The sequence below is a fragment of the Homarus americanus genome, unplaced genomic scaffold (assembly GCF_018991925.1).
Source record: "Homarus americanus isolate GMGI-L3 unplaced genomic scaffold, GMGI_Hamer_2.0 scaffold23598, whole genome shotgun sequence".
NCBI lineage: Eukaryota > Metazoa > Arthropoda > Malacostraca > Decapoda > Nephropidae > Homarus > Homarus americanus.
In genome coordinates, this window is record NW_024731054.1 from 1,169,131 (window position 1) to 1,188,970 (window position 19,840).

A 19,840-nucleotide genomic window follows, 5' to 3' on the forward strand; every position below is an offset into this window, starting at 1 on the left:
TTTGGGCAGGAGTCACCAAAACACAGCTGCATGTGTAGTTTCCTTACTGGCCCAAACCTGTGAGAGAAAAACAAACTGATAAATATATACAGACAAGAGGGAGGGACGGACAAACGTACAGACAAGAGTACTATTAAACACCACTTTCACATTCACTGCGGGGAATAAAAAATAAGTGATATCTATTAAGTATATATATTAATAAATAAAACCTGTATATATAAAGATCCTGTGCCCTCACTACTGTACTGACGGGTGGAGCCAACACACACACACACAGATAAAATACTCTCCATACACCGAGCCAAAGACCTACCCTGGACTACAGTGTGACAGTACGCTACAAATACCTCACTACCTGCTGTGTCACCATCTCTACCTGTGACGCTTTCATTGACTCACTGTATAACTCATGCAGAATACCACTGACTGACCCATTCACTGAGAGAATCCATGCCGAGAGGAGTGTACGATTACCGCATAGTTGTCTACCTGTTGTATATTAACTTTACTCCCACAGGTGATAAAGGTACCATCTCTCAGGGCCCAAGTCACTCATTTATCTACACTATAACAATAAATCACTAAGCTATGACCACAAAAGCTAGTGAAAAGCTCCTTCGCCAAAAGTTGAGGGACAGGAACAAGCGGAATGTTTAGGAATTCGTAGTTTCCTTTGTCGCTGCTCCCGGAGGTTGCCACAGGCGATGGGTCGAAATATAATCCACCATTTTGGCTCTCTGACAGAAATCACTTATGTGGGATTTATTTATTTATTTATTTTTTACATTTTTAAATCCTATAAAAGCTGATGATTCGCAACTACTGGTAAATAGTGGCGTCTGTATGGCTGTCACTATGTTGAAATGTGGATTACGTGAACGCCAGATTGACAATATCGTTCCCTGACCATAATTATTTACTTGAAAATATATGAGAATTCTATAAAATCAACCCGCTTTTTCTCTCACTTTTATCTTTCTCTCCCTCAAGCCCTCACTCACTCTCTCTTTCTCCTACGCGCTCTCTCTCTCTATCTCTCTCAAATCCTTACTCTCTCTCTCTCTCACACTTTCACGAACTCTCTCTTTCTCTCCTACATATCCATTAAGGGCCGTCCACGCCAGAGTTACAAATTTCAAACTATTTCCAGTGAACACTTCAATAACCTTTTACAATTTGTCATTCTGGATGATGAAATATTCTGAAGTTTGCTGATGAAATATTCTGAAAACCGAATAAAAATGTATCTTCCTGAAGGCTGAAAATACATTTATCTGAAGGTAAAAAACGCACCCTTCAGGAGATACTGAATTTGGCTCATGGGTGACCTGAACACTGACAAATTAGGCCACAGATATTAATTGTTCTGGGTGTACCTATTGGATGTTGAAGTAGGAAAGGGAGGAGGAATAAGGATAGAGGGAGGGAAGGAGGAAGGATATAAGGAAGGAACGGAGGAAGAAAGAACGAAAGAGAAAGAAAGGCGATTGGGGTGGGTGGGTATAGGGGGGGGGGGGTGTATGTTTCAGAGAGCCTCATAATACCAGCTAGGATGAGACAAGGAGACATCAGCCAGGAACAAGTCTCCAGATATGCTTCAAGATTCTCACAATAGTCACCCGCTGTCGTCTTTATGCCTTGGGTTCAGCAGAGTGTCATTTAGATACGTTCTCATGACCCCAGATGGAGACGAAAAAACAAAAAACAAAATCCCCTTGAAAACCTGTACGAATCTTGTCTCGAATCAATAATAGAATGTCCTTCATGTCTTCCCTGACTCGGTAATTACCCCAGTGGCAATAATGGGTCGTTTAATGGCGCGGAATAGAGGCGAGGGATGAAATATGTGGAGAATTGCATTATGTAAGTGACGATCAAATTCCTTGGGTAAATGGTAGAGTGAAGTGGGAGATGGTAACGTGGTTTCCGGGTGTTGCCTAAGTTGTGTTCTTGGTGCGTGGGTGATTATTAATATTATTATTATTATTATTATTATTATTATTATTATTTTTGTTGTTTATGTTGTTGTTTGTGTTGTTGTTTATGTTGTTGTTTGTGTTGCTGCTATTGTTGTTGTAGTTGAATGTCGTTATTGCTTAGTTATAATTGTTGTTGCTCTTCATGTTGTTGTTTTTGCTATTGTTATTGTTATCATCATCATAAGACAACAGTTTCTATATCAACGGTGAATATAACTCGTTCCACCAAGAGTGACTCATGTGATAAGGAAAATGAGCTGGTGGTAAGCCTTGGCCTCAGAGCCAACTGTGTACAGCAGGAACCATCCAACATTATTACTGAAACTCGTAGATAAAACTTCTCTAAACGCTCCACTCGCTCCCTCCTTATGAGAAAAAGAATAAAAAAAATCTAACCTAACCTAGACTCATCCAACCTAGCCTATCCAAACTAAACCTATCCAAACCTAACCTAACCAAGACAAATATATCCTAACCAAACCTAATGTCTCCCAACCTAACCTAATCTAATCTAACCACCTAAGGCAACATTACGCTGGTTAAAGAAGCTGGGGTGTCTAATCTTCAGGCGATCCAAAAATTTTACAAGTCACAATAAGGTAATGGGAGGGAGACAATTTTGCCGCCAGACGTAGAGAGGAACAGCGGTCACCACCCACATCCTGACGAAGGTATGGGTATGAGTCACGTCTTCTTGGCAGGCTTCCGGAGCTGTGAGTTATACTGTATCTCGACCCTGTAGTTGTCTCCAGGGAGTTGTGAGGAAGAGAACCTATGGCAGGATGTGTGTGTGTGTGTGTGTGTGTGTGTGTGTGTGTGTGTGTGTGTGTGTGTGTGTGTGTTTCTACGTTTACAGGTTCAGTCTTTACATCCACACTACAGCTCCACCGGCAGAGTATATTAAGCGACTCAACAAGACGTGAGTGAGTGTTATTACCGTCACAAGATCGCTGTTATTAAGTCGCCACACACCCACTCCCCTCCTCCTCCCTCCAGGTCATGAGAAATATATCATAGCCGGAGTTCTCTAAGGACCGTACCGTAATATCTCCCTTACTGAGGTACCAAGAACTCATCTCAAGTCTCAATTAAGCTATAATGCACGAAGATGACGACGAATTTGGCGTCACTGCACCGAGATTGACTAAAGAAGAAGCACTCCCTCACACACAGATAAAGGTGGTTTGATTAACATTCCAACAGCTGAAAATCCTAACTCAAGTGTTGTAATCGTGTTAAGATAAACAATTAGGAAGACTTCGCCTCCTCGTGACACAAACAACAGGAAGTTTGAGGTAGTGACACTATATTATATACTGATGAGCTACGGCATCAGAGAGAGGGAGATGCGGACACCCGAAGCATCTCGCACAACAGTCTGGGGAGTCATGATACCTCCAGAGGGACAGATGCTGTACCACCCAGACTATCAAACATGGAACAATGCTTATTCCTACACCCCCCCCCCCCCAGTTATTATTATTATAAGTGGTACTAATCTCATCATTAATACCATTGCCTTTACTGATACTCATTAGATACTGTAATTATTTTTATCATAATATGATCGTTACTAGTGTTCATTTCCTGTTTTTTTCCCTCGTTTATTAGTGTGGAGGAAGCTGGGGGAAGGATGGCTGATACACCAAACACCTCATCAGACAGACATATAAGACTTATATGAAAACATCGACCACGATCATTATTAAATTTGGGACGCCGCCCACCAAGATGAAGAATGAGGACGCCACCTAGTGTAAGGACGCCTCCCACCAGAGGAGTGTGAGGCGCTCAGGGCCAGGCCAGGGCAGGAGGATCAGTACAGCATCGACCACCGGCGGGAGAGGACGGGAACAGGAGAGCGCTCAAGTGCCCCTCAAACCGCCCACACCAGCACGTGTTGCCTGCCTCACTACACTGCAAGGATAATGTGCTTATTTAATGTTCATACAGCAGAAATATTGTGTTTGTTTACTACTCAAACTGCAGGAAGTGTTTGTTTACTTTTCTTACTACAAGGATACAGTGTTTGTTTATTACTAATACAGCAAGAAGTGCACTGTTCACACTAACCTTAGAACACCAAACAGTAAATATCATGGCATAAATACAGTGGTGATCAATATTCACGGTGCATCTAATAAAGGCACTCGACGTACGTACTGCCTCATGCTCAACTAGTGCATCCTATAATAATATATACCTGTAGTGATTAACTGGTGTATCATTACTGTGTTCAACTTTATCGTAGACAGTCTTGAACACTACATGCAAGATAACAGAAGATCTGAACAACATCGTGGTGACGCAATTGTTCATTACCGTGTGTGTGTGTGTGTGTGTGTGTGTGTGTGTATGCTATCTCAAACGACACCGAGGAAACTCTGAATATTTTTTATATAAAATTAATACCATAACTTCCTACTGAAGAAAGTTTGCGAAAATATCTATAAATAACTATAATAATAACTTAACAACAAAGTCGATACAGTAAGTGAACGATATCGCCTGGAAATGTTTTACACGGCTTCAGTTCATATTAATAAATATAACATGTGTTGTCTGCTAACCTATCACCAAAAGGCAATACAGTACTATTATTACTAGGCATGAGACTATCACCAACTAGAACAACACCACCGAATAATATGAAGCCTTAACCATACCGTAAACACCGTCCCTGTCCACCGACACACAGACGCCACCACCATACGAGATTTTCTATTATTTTGGGAGTATTAAATTCACGTCCCACTTTCCTCTGCTTCAGGAATTTCACCAGACCTGACAGTGAGGCTGTGTGGAGAGCTCATGCATATTATAGAAGATCCTTGGGGCCCATTTAATGTAACCCCAGGAGCCAATACGAATTATCTTGTAATTTGGCAATGGAGAATGACACTTATAATGTACTTATAAAACTGATGAAATAATAAAAAGAAAAAAAACAGGTGACTTTGAGAAATAGCGATCGTGACAGAAAAAAAAGATTATTTGAATTACCTATACTTTATGACAAAAAGAACGATATCGGAAATTCCCTCAAGACAGATATATATCGTGGCAGAACAAAATAAACTAAACTACACCTTCAATTTTGTGGGTTCCATAAACAGGTCAAGAACTGTTGGTAAATATAAACTACTTACACTCAAAAATTCGCTCCAGCAATTTACATAAAGAATCTGCCTAAGTAGGACCTTCACTGCAAGGATTCATTAAGGGAAGTTCCCGACATACTAGACTCAGCCTACCATCTGATAATGACGTAACCCGCCGCGTTCTTAACTTGGCCGAAAATTTGGTGTAAATGAAATGTCGTATATTTCTTTTATGTGAACGAAAAAAAAAAGTTTATTTATTTTATTATTACGAATGGCGAAGGGGAGCACGATAATGAGCAAGTGGCAGTCACCATCTGCATGATAAAGAAAAATAAAAGATCTGCGTGACTAATTTTATATATAAACAATCTGGAAATGTTATATTTTGTTACTTATAGCCCGATTTAAAAAATGTGATTATGATTACTTGAGATAAAAATATATAAAGACATTACTCTGTGTTCATGTCTTAACCTTTGAAGAGTGAAAAAAACATTACGACGGCAAGAGCGTCTCATATTATACACTATAACATTTGATTTCCAGTATAAACTGCAAATCCAACTAGTGTTCTAAGGGCTGAAATTATATATATAGATAAATAAAGATATAAGATAAATAAAATATAATTAATAACATGATTACTTCGCAAAAAAAAAACAATAAAATGCTTGTGCCTGATTATTTTGTGCAAGTTCTCCCAACACCCGCTGCGTGGTGGTAGCCGTGAGGGTACGGGCCGTGAAAACATCCGGCACACTGATTTACCACAAACTTGGCTCCAACAATTTTCAGTATGAAAACCTACTGCTTCATACTAAGGCTTTTCCTATATTCTTAAAGAACATTGCACCCTCATAGTTATTGCTTAAATGTTGTTTTTTTTACTTCTCACTTGTCAACAATACATTACCTCGAAGGTGCCAGATAATTTGTTTGTTTGTTCCAACGTATATTACTGGTATGCTTTCATGTCTCGCGTTATCAACTTCGAGATAAAAATTTTAAGCTTACGTAACGGAAGGACTTACTGTAAGAGGCGGCGCCACACAGCACTTTTTCTGTCAACTTCCCGTTTTCTGTCGTTTTTTCCCACGAGTTGTAAATTTTTCTGGCGCGTCTCGCTATGACGAAACGTATCGTTTCCGACTGATTGGCTTGTGCCAATTTACGTGGTCAATCAAGATCTATATACTCTATATAATGAGGATATTTATATAAAATAAATATCGAGCCACGTAAAATAACTAAATTTAATTATAAAATTATTCACAATCGCATTTTTTATAAATTGCTTAAGTGTATTTTTTTATCGATGTTGATATTCGCAAATGCATCTGATATGAATATTTACATTGAGCAGCCTGTTAACACAATGCCAGGCACGCTAGTTCTGTATGTGTGAAACAGAGCGCTCAGATAAATGACAATCCTTAGAAAATTGATGCAAGAAAATGACGGAAAAAGTGCTAGTGTGACGCCGCCTTTAGGTAACTAAGACGAGATATTTTGTTTCTGATTTCTTACACTGGAGGCGGAATTTTCTTTATTGGAAAATAATCTGGTGAGATTCTCTTCGGGGAGATTCTGCCCTGTACCTCAGACGGCTCCAGTCCGTTGGCTGTCCAATCTTCCCATCCAGAAGTGATGTGAGCGTCTGTGGCAAGCGTCCTGAGGTATACTTCTTACAGATCTTCTGTGGAATAATTTCTGAAAATCTTGAGCGATAATACTTTGACTTTGACTGAACGCAGATGATTTATTTCCCTCTATAATAAATTACCCCACGACAACTCACGCTAACTGCATAATTAGATTCATATTCTACAGTCAAATCAATGGTAATGCATCGAGTTTAATACCACCATGAATACCTTTTACATCGCATTATAATACACACTTAACTTAAAGGCTAACGCGTAAATTTTCATGCTAAAATTTAACAGTGATCAGACGGTGACCAGACTCCCACGTTTCTTGCCAACAACACACTGAGACTGTAGCGACGAGGGCTACTTTTACGCCGAGGAAAATAATTCGCCCAAGCTTCTATTACGAATAAAATTTCCCACAGTTATCGGAAACAGCTTAGATGAGCTCAGCGGCATGATAATGAAGGGTTATATGGTGGGCATGCCAGAGAAAGAGGGTGACTTACTGGTATTTTATTCAGTATTTTGGGTTTGGCTGTGGTGGTGGGAGTTTGCAGGAGCATTTATTGAAAACGGCAAGGGTCTTTAATATACTATAATCTGATATTAGATATTCTCATCGTCTTATTAATATAGGAATAATATGACTTAATCTATGACTCAATATTAAGGGTTAATACTCAATCCCTGTCAGAAAACACACACACACACACACACACACACACACACACACACACACACACACACACACACACACACACACACACACACGAGACAATTTTGTTTTATGCAGTTCTCGGTTCACTCACTTTACCAAAACATTACGTTAAAAATAAAGTCAAACTCGATCAATCACCTGAAAATCTGAAATTCATTAAATTATCTTAGGGTGAGGCTTTTCGACACACCGTAACACCCAAATATAACTCTTGTGTTGATGCTGACGACCACTACTGTTGTTATTGTACTATTACCGTACTACATCTACTACTACTTCTAATACCTACAACTACTACTACTAAAACTAATAATTACAAAATGAAAACACTGGTGATTTCCAGTTAACAACACCTCTAATGACCTCTAACTACCCACGCTCATTCCCCCTGATCATGGAATCTGATTTATCAACGAATGAAAAAAAAAAAAAAACTAGATTTCGTGTTTCTAAGCCCAGGTGATGACCCTCGTAATTTACCTTTAATTAACAGACTTTCTATATCTCACCTTCAATCTATATACCAGACGTCTTATATTATTCCTAAGTTATATCTCAAACGTTAACTTTTAAAATCAACAAATTCATTTCATATATCAGTGAAGCATTAAAGTTTTCTCTCAAGGAATCAAAGGTTATCACTGTATACATATATCCTTGTGGACAACTTAAATACCCCTAAGGCCAGAGTATTCAAAGAGATCGTTTTCCATCTCGGCATCAAGCATTAAGAAACTAGCCAGGGAAATTGTTAAGAAGCTTTTATGACGTATCTATAGCGTCTCTAGTGATGGCTAGTTCCAGTGTGCGTCAGTTTACGTTTTTATTATCATCTAGTAACTGAAATTGTAGTTATCTAGATCCCATGGTCCGTTGGAGTCGAAAATAAACAACTTTCATTATACCACAGAATTTCCCGTTTATAAACAACAGGATACGTTCACGGAAGTGTTTTTGATATTAATATTAAAAAAACATGCTAATTGGACGAGTGGGCTTGTGATTGGTTAATAAGGAAGTAGTCAACTGTTAACTGGTAGTGACCCTGTAACTAACTGGAGCATCATAACAGTTTTCTCAGATGACTCCACCTTAGTCCTCGAGCAACGATAAACAGGGAGTCTCTTAAACACTTATATATAGTTTACGGAGACGTGAGGAAATGTGGTTTGTGGATTAAATGTTAGGAGGGATAATACCACAGTACAGGAAGGAGGAGCCAAAGATGAAAAGTACATTATTCTCAAAGTGACGGTGTTTATCTTAATTCCTATACTGTAGGTGACGCTCTTAACCTAACCGTGGACGACTCACTGAAATAACACTGAGAATCACTATGGTCAAGGACTTTATTAAATGCTTATGGGTATATGAGTGTTTGCTCAGCTAAGGACATTGAAAAGCTGTGAAACAACACGAGCTTCACCTTTATCCTACACCAAGAGGGCAAGTGTTAAGCTACACCCAGAGGACGAGTGTGGCGAGACACCCAGAGGAAGAGTGTTGATCTACACCCAGAGGACGAGTGTGGCGAGACACCCAGAGGACGAGTGTGGCGAGACACCCAGAGGACGAGTGTGGCGAGACACCCAGCAGGAGGCTGGCGTGAGGTGTACCTTATCAAGAGGAGTGAGCAGAAAGGCAGCGACCTGGACTCTTGCCTCAAATTCAACATGAAGAGGAACTCCTCCTTCAATTATGCCTTCCATGCCCAGGTTGACTACCTGCCAGGTGAGTAGTGCTGTTGTTGTTGTTGTCTATCTCAGGTGAGTAATGTTGTTGTTGTTGTCTATCTCAGGTGAGTAATGTTGTTGTCTATCTCAGGTGAATAGTGTTGTTGTTGTCTACCTATCTAGTGATGAGTAAATTTGCGTCTATTTCCCAGGTGAGTGACAGTGATTAACCTCCAATCCCTAGAGTATCGACCCCCACCTACCTGAAGGCTACATCAGCCTGTGAGAGGTCATAAGTCGACCTCTCACAGGACAACGTTTGAGGGAGATACTTCAGTCATTGGTCCACACGAGGGTCAAGGAACAAGGTCAAGTAATGGTAGAGGGAAAGATCTAATGACCTGTCTGAACTACCGTGTATATACAGTATAATAAGAGGTCGTTATCAGTGTCCATTTAAACTGTGTCCTACCCACTTCCACCATCCTTCTCATCCTCCCTTCCTTCCCCTTCTCCACTCTCCTTCCTCTCCTTTACCTTCCACCATCCTCTCCGTCTGCTAGCTCCACTCTTCACCTTCCTTCCCCCATCCGTTCCCTCCCTAATCCCCACACTCCCTCTCAAGTACCTTCCATCATCCCCATTTCGTTCCTAGCACCTCTGTCTAGCCTAATACTGTCCATAAAGCTTGGGAGAGGCAGAGGGAATCCCACAATACACCGAGGCATCAAAGTGGACCCATCACTCACTCCACCCGGCCGATGAAAGGTTACCACGCCACCACACAACACTCCCTTGCCTGCTGGAGGGATACGAGGCGCGCGCTCTCTCTCATGTCTCTGTCTGACCAGGTCGCCAGGTCAATGGTTCTGAGGGTGTGTAGGTGTGTAGGTCATATTTCAAGGACCTGTGCAAATCAATAATACAATACCTCATATAAGACGCGACTTGTTATACTGAAATGTTATGTGTGGTTTACGTAGAGTTTATAATCACTGCAGTAGCAGGGTATACGTAATGTATCTTTGGTAGTTATTTATGTATATCGCTTAAATATTTATATACTAGTAAAATTGTGTGGTATATGCTGTATAACCTTGGTTGCCATAGCTTGTCCACCCTGGCACGAGTCACCAGCTCCCGGAGAAGATTTTTGGTTTTTGCCCTGACCTTGGGACCTTGGGATCTTGGGACCTTGGGATCTTGGGACTCATGTAATATGTGTGTAGATTTTCATGACTAACTAATTCCGTTTTCGAGAAATGGCTGGAACAAACAGACAGACAAACACACTCACAGACAGACACTCAATCCTCTCTGTCCAAACATGTGGGCTGTGCCTTTGTGCCAACACTTACAAACACAAACACACAAAAAAACATTCCAATAAACAAATGTACATATTACCGCCACGCTCTCCACTCACTCACACACCCCAAGTCTCCCACACACACTCACTCACTCACTCACACACACACACACACACACACACACACACACACACACAGGTACTCCGCATGCCGGTACAACACTATGCCACGTAACCCACCTGTGTATGCCTGTATAACACTTCTCTATGCCACGTATGCCACCTGTGTATGCCGGTACACTGAGTGGGAACGCTGGTCACGTCCAGACAAGAGCTGCTCCAACACGTTTTAGCAATGACGCGACAGAGAACGACCATCGAGGGGAATTGAATCTTTCAATATATATAAGAGAGAGAGAGAGAGAGAGAGAGAGAGAGAGAGAGAGAGAGAGAGAGAGAGAGAGAGAGAGAGAGAGAGAGAGAGAGAGAGAGAATTCATACCGGGGATGGAGAGAATATTACCAGAATAAGAGAGAGGGAGAAAGATAGAAAGGAGAAAGAGAGAGAGAGAGGATATTAACAGAAAAAAGAGAGAGAGGGTGAGAGAAAGGGAGAAAGAAAAGGAAAGAGAGGGAGAGAGAAAGGAAATGGAAAGCAGGGACACTAATACTAGGGAGAGAGAGAGAGAGAGAGACAACATGCGTACTGACTTGTAAGGTACAGTTTATTAACCTTTGATCTGCCAGAACTCACAAGTTACCAGAGATTCCAGAAATGTTTGTGTGTGGTCTTAAAGAGAAAAGCAACCTTGGTGTAGCCCTTTGAGAGAGAGAGAGAGAGAGAGTCGAACTATCTACTGCGGAATAGCTGTTAAATTTAATAAAACTCACTCTCTCTTTCTCTGTCAACCTGTCTGTCTGTCTGTCTGTCTGTCTGTCTCTCCCCCAACCTCATGCTGATTAAGAATTTTTCACCACATTTCCGATCATAACTTTCAAGTGTTGTCTATTGAAGGTATAAAAAATATATAGCATAATTGATCCCCACTACTACTACTACTACTACTACTACTACTATACACACACACACACACACACGGGACAAAGGTGAAGTGAGGCTAAATATATACCTCACAAAGACATGAGCATTCTTCAAACATTTTCCGATAGTTTAATTTTCTTCTTTTTTCTCGAGGGTGTGGTCCACAGTCCTCCACATCCACCTGGGTCGCTCTTCTACCTCTTCTGTCATCCACCCTCCACCTCCTCAGTCATCCACCTTCCTCTTCCGTCATTCAACCCTCTTTCTCCGTCATCCACCTTTCTCCTTCGTCATCCACCTTACACTTCCTTTCATCCACCCTCCTCTTGCGTCATCCAACCCTCTTCCTCCGTCATCCACCTTCTCCTTCCATCATCCAACCCTCTTCCTCCGTCATCCACCTTCTCCTTCCGTCATCCAACCCTCTTCCTCCGTCATCCACCCTCCTCCTGCGTCAACCACCCTCCTCTTGCGTCATCCGTACTCCACCTCCCTTCATCCACCCTCCTTCTCCATCAACCACTCTCCTCCTCCCCTCACAACATAATCGAATATTTACAGGTATTTTTCCGTAACCTAATAACGTGTGTTCCCTCTTCCAAAATAAATGAAATTACGAACTTGAAAGAAAAATTGAACTGAAAACAAAGGAATACGGCAGCGCACTCGACGTTGAGTTTATGTTTTTACCAGAAGTGTAAACAAAGAGACCCTCCTCCCCTCCTCCGTGTGTGTGTGTGTGTGTGTGTGTGTGTGTGTGTGTGCGCGTGCTACAAACCTTACAAACACAACAGTTAATCTCATGACCTAGACACACCCACATACAGCCACCCTGACCTAATCTAACCTAACCTAACCTTAACACGACCAGCAACAAGCAAGGTTTGACTATACCCACTAGCCTGACGAAGGGACGAAACACCCGGGATTCCTACACGTTGAGGGGCTGGTCGTAAAACAGGAGAGGTTAATAACACCCACACGAGGGAAGAATTTTGTAGTCTACTAGGAGCGTGAAGATTAAATACTTATATACACTGTAATAATAATAATACCTACACCATGTACTACTACTACTACTACTGATAATAATAATAATAATAATAATAATAATAATAATAATGATAATAATAATAATAATAATGATAATAATAATAATAATAATGATAATAATAATAATAATACAAGCTCTTAACACTCCATGAATCACACACACACACACACACACACACACACACACACACACACACACATACATACACACACACACACACACACACAAGGTCGAGAGATAAGGCAGCAATATCTCCGGCCGAGTGGAATAAATGATATTAAACTTATCCACCGTGTTCCTCCCTCACAGAGACGCGTTGGAAAGAAGAGTTATATTACTTTTGGTGAGAAATTATCGCCGAGATGGGTAATTATCGCCGGGACATAGGTAGGACGGCCAGGGTGAGGAGACAGCGGCAACACACCTAGCTGACTCCTCTGTTGGCCGAGTTAATTAATTCATAATTTACATTTCGCGCATCAGTAATAGATCGTTAACCTGCAAGGGACCCTCCCACAACCTCCCCCGCCAGCTGGTGCTTCCCCTGCCAGCTGGTGCTTCCCCTGCCAGCTGGTGCTTCCCCTGCCAGCTGGTGCTTCCCCTGCCAGCTGGTGCTTCCCCTGCCAGCTGGTGCTTCACTGCCAGCTGGTGCTTCCCCTGCCAGCTGGTGCTTCCCCTGCCAGCTGGTGCTTTCCTGCCAGCTGGTGCTTCCCCTGCCAGCTGGTGCTTTCCTGCCAGCTGGTTCTCCACCGCCATTGACACTCCTCTGCCAGGTGGTTGCACCTCCGCCAAGTTTGATCCTTACCCTGGCAGCTGCCGCCTCCCTAACTTTGGTAATACCTATCTGGCTGTCACCTTAATGGCGGTGCAAACTTTGGGCAGATTAGTGAAGGTAGAAGACAATTGTAGTGGATGTCAAACACCTGCCATAACAAGTCTCTAATACCTCCTACTGTACACCTAAATAAAGACTTGATCACTGCAACAGTTCTGTCAAGGTAATTAATCATGTCAAGTTGAACACCTAACAAATTTGTAACTAATTCTGATTACAATTATAAGTATTGGTATCAGTATTAGAACATGTTTATTAACTCTTAAATTCATATGGATAAAATAAACGCTTGGAGTTGCCTAAGTGTTTGTAAACCTAAGAAAAACTCCATAATTAATTTGTAAATAACTAATGAGAATATTTAACTCTTACGGTTAATACAAATATATACGTATAAGCATCAGCATTGGAACCTGTTTAATAATTCTTCGTGTCATATATATAAAATGAAGCCTTCAAGAGGTGGCTAAGTAAAGGGAGTTTCTTTTCCCTAATAAACTCCTCCCTGTCAGCTTTACTAAATCCTTCTTCAGCCTTCAGCACATTCGCGGCCTTGTTTACATCCATGCAAGAAATTTACATAGTAAATTTCATTCGGCGAGGCCGCTGTTGTCGGGTCCTCTTGGCGAGCAGTCTGAATACTGAGACACATTACAGCTGTCTCAATACACATTCTCCTTAATGGAAGGAAGGGAAGGAGAAGGAGAGAAAGTGAGGGAAGGAGTGGGTGAGTTGAGGAGTGAGTGAGTGAGTGAGTGAGTGAGTAAAAGAGTGAGTGAGTGAGTGAATGAATATGTAAAAGAGTGAATGAGTGAGTGAAGAAGTAAAAGAGTGAGTGAGTGAGTAGACACTAAGGTCAAAACAGCAAGACTCCCTCCGGCACCTATGTAGTGATACGTATATAACAGGTCACCATGGGGAGAGGTTCACACGATGCCAATATTCCTATTCAATTACCACCCTATTACCCGTGTTGACTCCGTGCTAGTGTGTGTGGGAGGCGAGGCATCACGTACAAACACTCCCTCCATCACCACGTACGGGGGAGGGAAGTTAAGGCAGGTCCGTGAATCCACTTCGCCGTTTTGTGTTTCCCTTACACTGGCTGAATCTCGTAATGGAATCTTATCCCCGTCGGGCTTTCGTAAAAATAACAAACGATTACTAGAAAATCCGGACGAGAGTGAAGGGATATTCGTATTGCGTCTTTCCTTGTTTGTAATACGTGATGCTCGGTCCTGCTAGCTTGTGGCTCTAACGTGATAAACAACAAAGAATGACCAAGAATAGCGTAGTAGTGGTTGTGTTATGACGTACTTATTATAATATCTCCGGCCATTAAACAGGGTTGGGAGTTGGGCTGAGTATTTACAACATAGAAGCGGTAATAAAAAAATAATAAAAAAAACAGTTAATGTGGGATAACCGACCAACACACGAGGCTTAGAGAGAGAGAGAGAGAGAGAGAGAGAGAGAGCCATCTTTCTTGCCTCTCGACGGCAAAATGGACCCGGCGTGACAGGGAAAAAACGAACAGGAAGAGGTAGGTACACACTTCAGTAATTCACCCCCAGCCGAGTTCTTCTTCCCCCCCTCCCCCAGATATTCGTCAGCGTATAACCAGCCCAGCCAGCCAGCCGCTACCACACCCCCAGGGTCTTGTATGATGATGGCCAGTGCTTTAAGACGGTTCTCTCTCTCGCTCTCGCTTTTTCCTTCCCTGCAGCTCTGTCTATTATTCTCTAGGATTTTCTTTCACTTTTTATTTTCTTTCTCCCTCTCATTCCTGAAACACACACTCTCTCTCTCTCTCTCTCTCTCTCTCTCTCTCTCTCTCTCTTACTACCAAGAGAGACTAACAGCAATGCCCACACCTCCCAGTCTTAATAACCTTCAATTTAGTTCCCCGACGTAATGTATAAAGACACAAACTGACAAAGAAACCCCATCACATACATTTCTTTTCCGATGACAAAATGCGACGCGCCCGACAAATGCCTCAACTTCGGCACAAGATAAATCCGCCCAAGTGAGTTGTCGTGCCGAGGTTGGAACTTGGCGGGAAAACACGATAGGAGATAAATTTAACGCGGGTTATTATTATTATCATTATTATCATTATTATTATTATTATTATTATTATTATCATTATTATACCGTTGTTGTTGGGTTCCGAAGTAATTATAGAGTTTCGATCAGATAAGAGTTCCACACGCTTTTTTGTTAAGTTTGGTTTTGAACTTCATCTAGAGAAAATAAAATTCAACACCAACCCCCACCAAAACACCACCAATACCAACCACCCATCACCAACCACCCATCACCAACACCACATCACCAACACCCCCGCCACCACCTTCACCTTCATCACCAGCAGGAGGAAAGTGACATGAGCGTCAGGAGTCACCCCGGGATATTGAGTTACAGGGGAAAATGGCATCATGCAACAGTATTGGCCCAACCTGACATTCCAGCCACTCTGTATACACTTAAGGCGCCTGTCACATCACGGGTATAAGGCTCAAACACCGCCTCGATTTTTACGACGTTACAAAAGACTCTTAAGGGATCAAAATACGTCTGAGTTAAAACTAAATAGATTCACGTTTCTGGCTAAAAATAATAAAGGATCAACTTAAAATTATTTATATATTGTACAATCATGCGTCTGGTTAAAGCAATTCGGGATTATTGATTATATGACGTTAAACTAAGTATATTTAAACGTATCTGGCTAAAAAAGAAAACGCATCACCATTAAAACTAACACATTTACAACAGACCGCGGGTTAACCATCTGTATACTGGTAGAACGAATGAGAATAAATAACTACCTTCATCCTCTACGAACAAATAAGAGCATATAACTATCTTTACATTGCTAGAACTAACCAGGAGAACAAACAGATCATTATAGTGCCGAAAATAATGACAAGGAAGGGAGGGTAATGTACAGTGTTATACGGTGCTATATGGTGCTATATGGTGTTATATGGTGTTATATGGTGTTATATGGTGCTATATGGTGTTATATGGTGCTATATGGTGTTATATGGTGTTATATGGTGTTATATGGTGTTATATGGTGCTATATGGTGGTATTATACGGTATTATACGGCGTCAAGGGGTATTATTATGCGGTGAAAGGGAATACGGAACCCTTGTAGAACACACAGAGAACAGAGACCATAACTAGAACCAGATACACGAACAACTTTAAAGAACACGAAGAACATACAATCATACACATATATACACATACATACATACATACATACATACATACATACACTCATACACGCCCAGTCAACAATTTTGTCTCCCTTAAAAGCCAGAGTGGAGCAGCAGCAAAACGCTAAGGGTACACTGACCCAATTACTTGCTAATGGTGCAGTCATAGGGCCTCCATTAGTGGCGGTAGGGATTATTACAGCATTGAGCATAGTTGTCTGTGTGTGTGTGTGTGTGTGTGTGTGTGTGTGTGTGAGCTTTAACATTCAGTAGCTGTGAGAGAGAGAGAGAGAGAGAGAGATAAGGAAAATAAGTAAGAATAAAGACAAGAAAGAGGAAGAAAAAAATACAAGAATGGAAAGGGAGAAAAAATAAATTAAGAAAAAAATAAAATAAAAAAATAAAAAAATGAAGATAAAGAGAATAAAGGTGAACCAAGCGAGAGAAAACGGGAAATTAAACGCCAAAAAAAAAACGATAAAAAGTTAAAAAAAACATAAAACAACATAGAAAGTGAAATGGGATAAAACAAAAATGGGAGAGGGAAAGAGATGGAAAAGGTGAAAGAGAAAGCGAGAGGAAAGGATCAAGTGACAGGAATATATTGGTATTATATAACTGAGGCAGGGACGATATTGCTTCTCCCCCCCCCCCCTCAAGGTGACCTGTCCAGTCTCAGGTGTCGGCAATACCTACCTGGGCGCTACAGTGATGATGATGATGATAATAATAACGAGAAATAACAAATACATTTTAATTAATACAAAACACCCACACACCTTTAATTACCTTTATATAATCAAAATAATTAACACATACATACATTCATACATACAGAAAAAAAGTATCGTCGTGGAAGGAGGAAGTATCGTCGCTGAAACGGACGATCTGAAGGTGTTGCTTAACTTCCTTGACGCTACCCTTAGAGACTCGCGCCAGGAGTATAGTGTTATCTTACGAGGACTATGTCTCTCGTTATCGCTTGTTTGTATGTCTTGTTGCCAACGCTTACACGAGGCAACCAGTTTAAGTGTTATGGATTACTTGTAGAATAGACACCCCGGTTTATTTGACCTGATGATTGGAACACCCCGGTTTATTTAACCTGATGATTGGACACCCCGGTTTATTTGACCTGATGATTGGACACCCCGGTTTATTTGACTTGATGATTGGACACCCCGGTTTATTTGACCTGATGATTGACACCTGATGATTGGAACACCCCGGTTTATTTAACCTGATGATTGGACACCCCGGTTTATTTGACCTGATGATTGGACACCCCGGTTTATTTGACTTGATGATTGGACACCCCGGTTTATTTGAAGAGAATGTCCGTTATATGGAGGTTTCACTCATCCATCGTGTCTGAGGGTTGGAGACCGCGGCCCTCCACACTACAACGTTTTCGGGCTGTTTTTACCACACTCTCTGTTTATATTTACGGTGCGTCTCTCTAACCTAACCTAACCTAACCTATGTGAACTTTCTTATACTGTATGTGAGTGACCCTAAATGTTTACAGGTAACCTCGTCCGGGTGATAATAAGTTCATTAGACATCCTCTTAACGTCTCCTACACACACACACACACACACACACACACACACACACACACACACACACTATCAACGCCTCCTGTACGTACACACACAGGCTCCAAAAACGTATGGTATCCCTTCTGGAGCCTGAAACAGCCTACTTGTTATTAGAGATGATAACAGCAGTACAGGTTATTTCACCCCAAGATTAATCACCCAAACCTAACCTAACCATACCATTCCCCAGGTAACCTCTAGGGTGGTTATTCTTCAGGTGATGGTATAGCAGGCTGATAAAAAACCCTCATTAAAACAGTTAATCAAACACAGTGTTGAAACATTAAACCTTAAACTTTTATAAAACTTTCTAAGGGGGGGGAGGTGAGAGGCGGAAGGAGGATAGGGGAAGGAGAGAAATGGGGGACGTAAAGGAGAGAAAAGGGGGGGAACGGAGGGAAGAGTTATCGCTGGGGCAACAATGCATCAACCTTTCCTACAGTCCCCACCCCACCCTCCTCCTCCCTCCCTCCCCACCCCCTCCCTCCTCCCACCCCTCCCTCCTCCCTCCCTCCTCCCTCCCTCCCTTTGAATCCATTACCACGTGAATATTCAAACGAAAACAACAAAATACATTACTAAAACTGTCAAAAAAAAACAAAAAAACACACAAAACACATGAAAGATTTACCTGGATTTAAAACACAATCACCCAACTAACTCGTTTCGTAAGAGAGAGAGAGAGAGAGAGAGAGAGAGAGAGAGAGTCTTTCCAACTCGTTATAAACTTTCAATCATTACCAGACCAACATTTACACACGCCCATATAATCAAATTTATTAAACTATACAAAATTACTCAAAGGTAGACGAAATTATTGAGTTTATTGTGAAGTCTCGAAATTCCACTTTTAAATTGAAATACCCGTAAGAGTTGAAATACCTGCAAGAGTTGTAAATTGCAAGGCTCTGAATGCCGACTACCTAATTCTATTTTTATGTCCGGCAGTATTGGCTGACCTGATTCTGTAATGAAGTGAAGTAAATGTTACATATTATCCACGTCTCTCTCGGGAGGCTGAAAGTGACTATAGTCCTATCAACTGAAGATTAGGCATCCCAGCATATTTCACCTGATAATTAAACACTCAAACTAACCTAACCTAACCTAACCTAAACTTAACCTAACCAAACCAAACATGACTTTAAGTACTAAGTATTATTAACCTAGAGTACTATTATTGTTATCACTCTGGACACACGTGATAATGAGTACTACCACCCGACAATGAGTACTGGAACGCAATAACGAGTACTATTTAACACACACCGTCAGGCATTACCGCGCGATAACCACTATTAAAATGCCAAGGAGCAAAATAATTCAGGATTCTTTAAATTTTAGCCCGACAGATACCCGGTAGAGCTGAGACACCCAGTAGTTGAGCTGAGACACCCGGTTGAGCTGAGACACCCGGTAGAGCTGAGACACCCGGTAACAGACCTATAACTGGTGTAAGATTATTATTCTATGGTGGTGGTGATGATGATGAAATAGGTAGGTAATGGTGAGGTTAGTTGTATGGTAGTTGAGGTGGGAATGGTGGTAGTGGTAAAAGTAATGATAGTGGTGGTGGTGTTGGTGGTTAATGGTGGTAAAGGAATAGAATTTCTTACACGTATCGGCATTGCTCCTCCTA

At 41.4% G+C, this 19,840-nt stretch overlaps 1 long non-coding RNA gene across 2 annotated transcripts in view; it reads left to right on the plus strand.

Annotated features, from left to right (window-relative positions):
* The first annotated feature begins 3,791 nt into the window (after positions 1-3,791).
* The window catches only part of LOC121867471, a 28,728-nt gene continuing 12,679 nt past the window's right edge, over positions 3,792-19,840 (plus strand). The window contains exons 1-2 of one of the 2 annotated variants that reach the window (XR_006089158.1): positions 3,792-3,912; positions 8,529-9,187. This is a non-coding gene — a long non-coding RNA (uncharacterized LOC121867471). The remainder of the gene's footprint in view (positions 3,913-8,528; positions 9,188-19,840) is intronic. The other variant, XR_006089157.1, reaches the window with a different exon arrangement.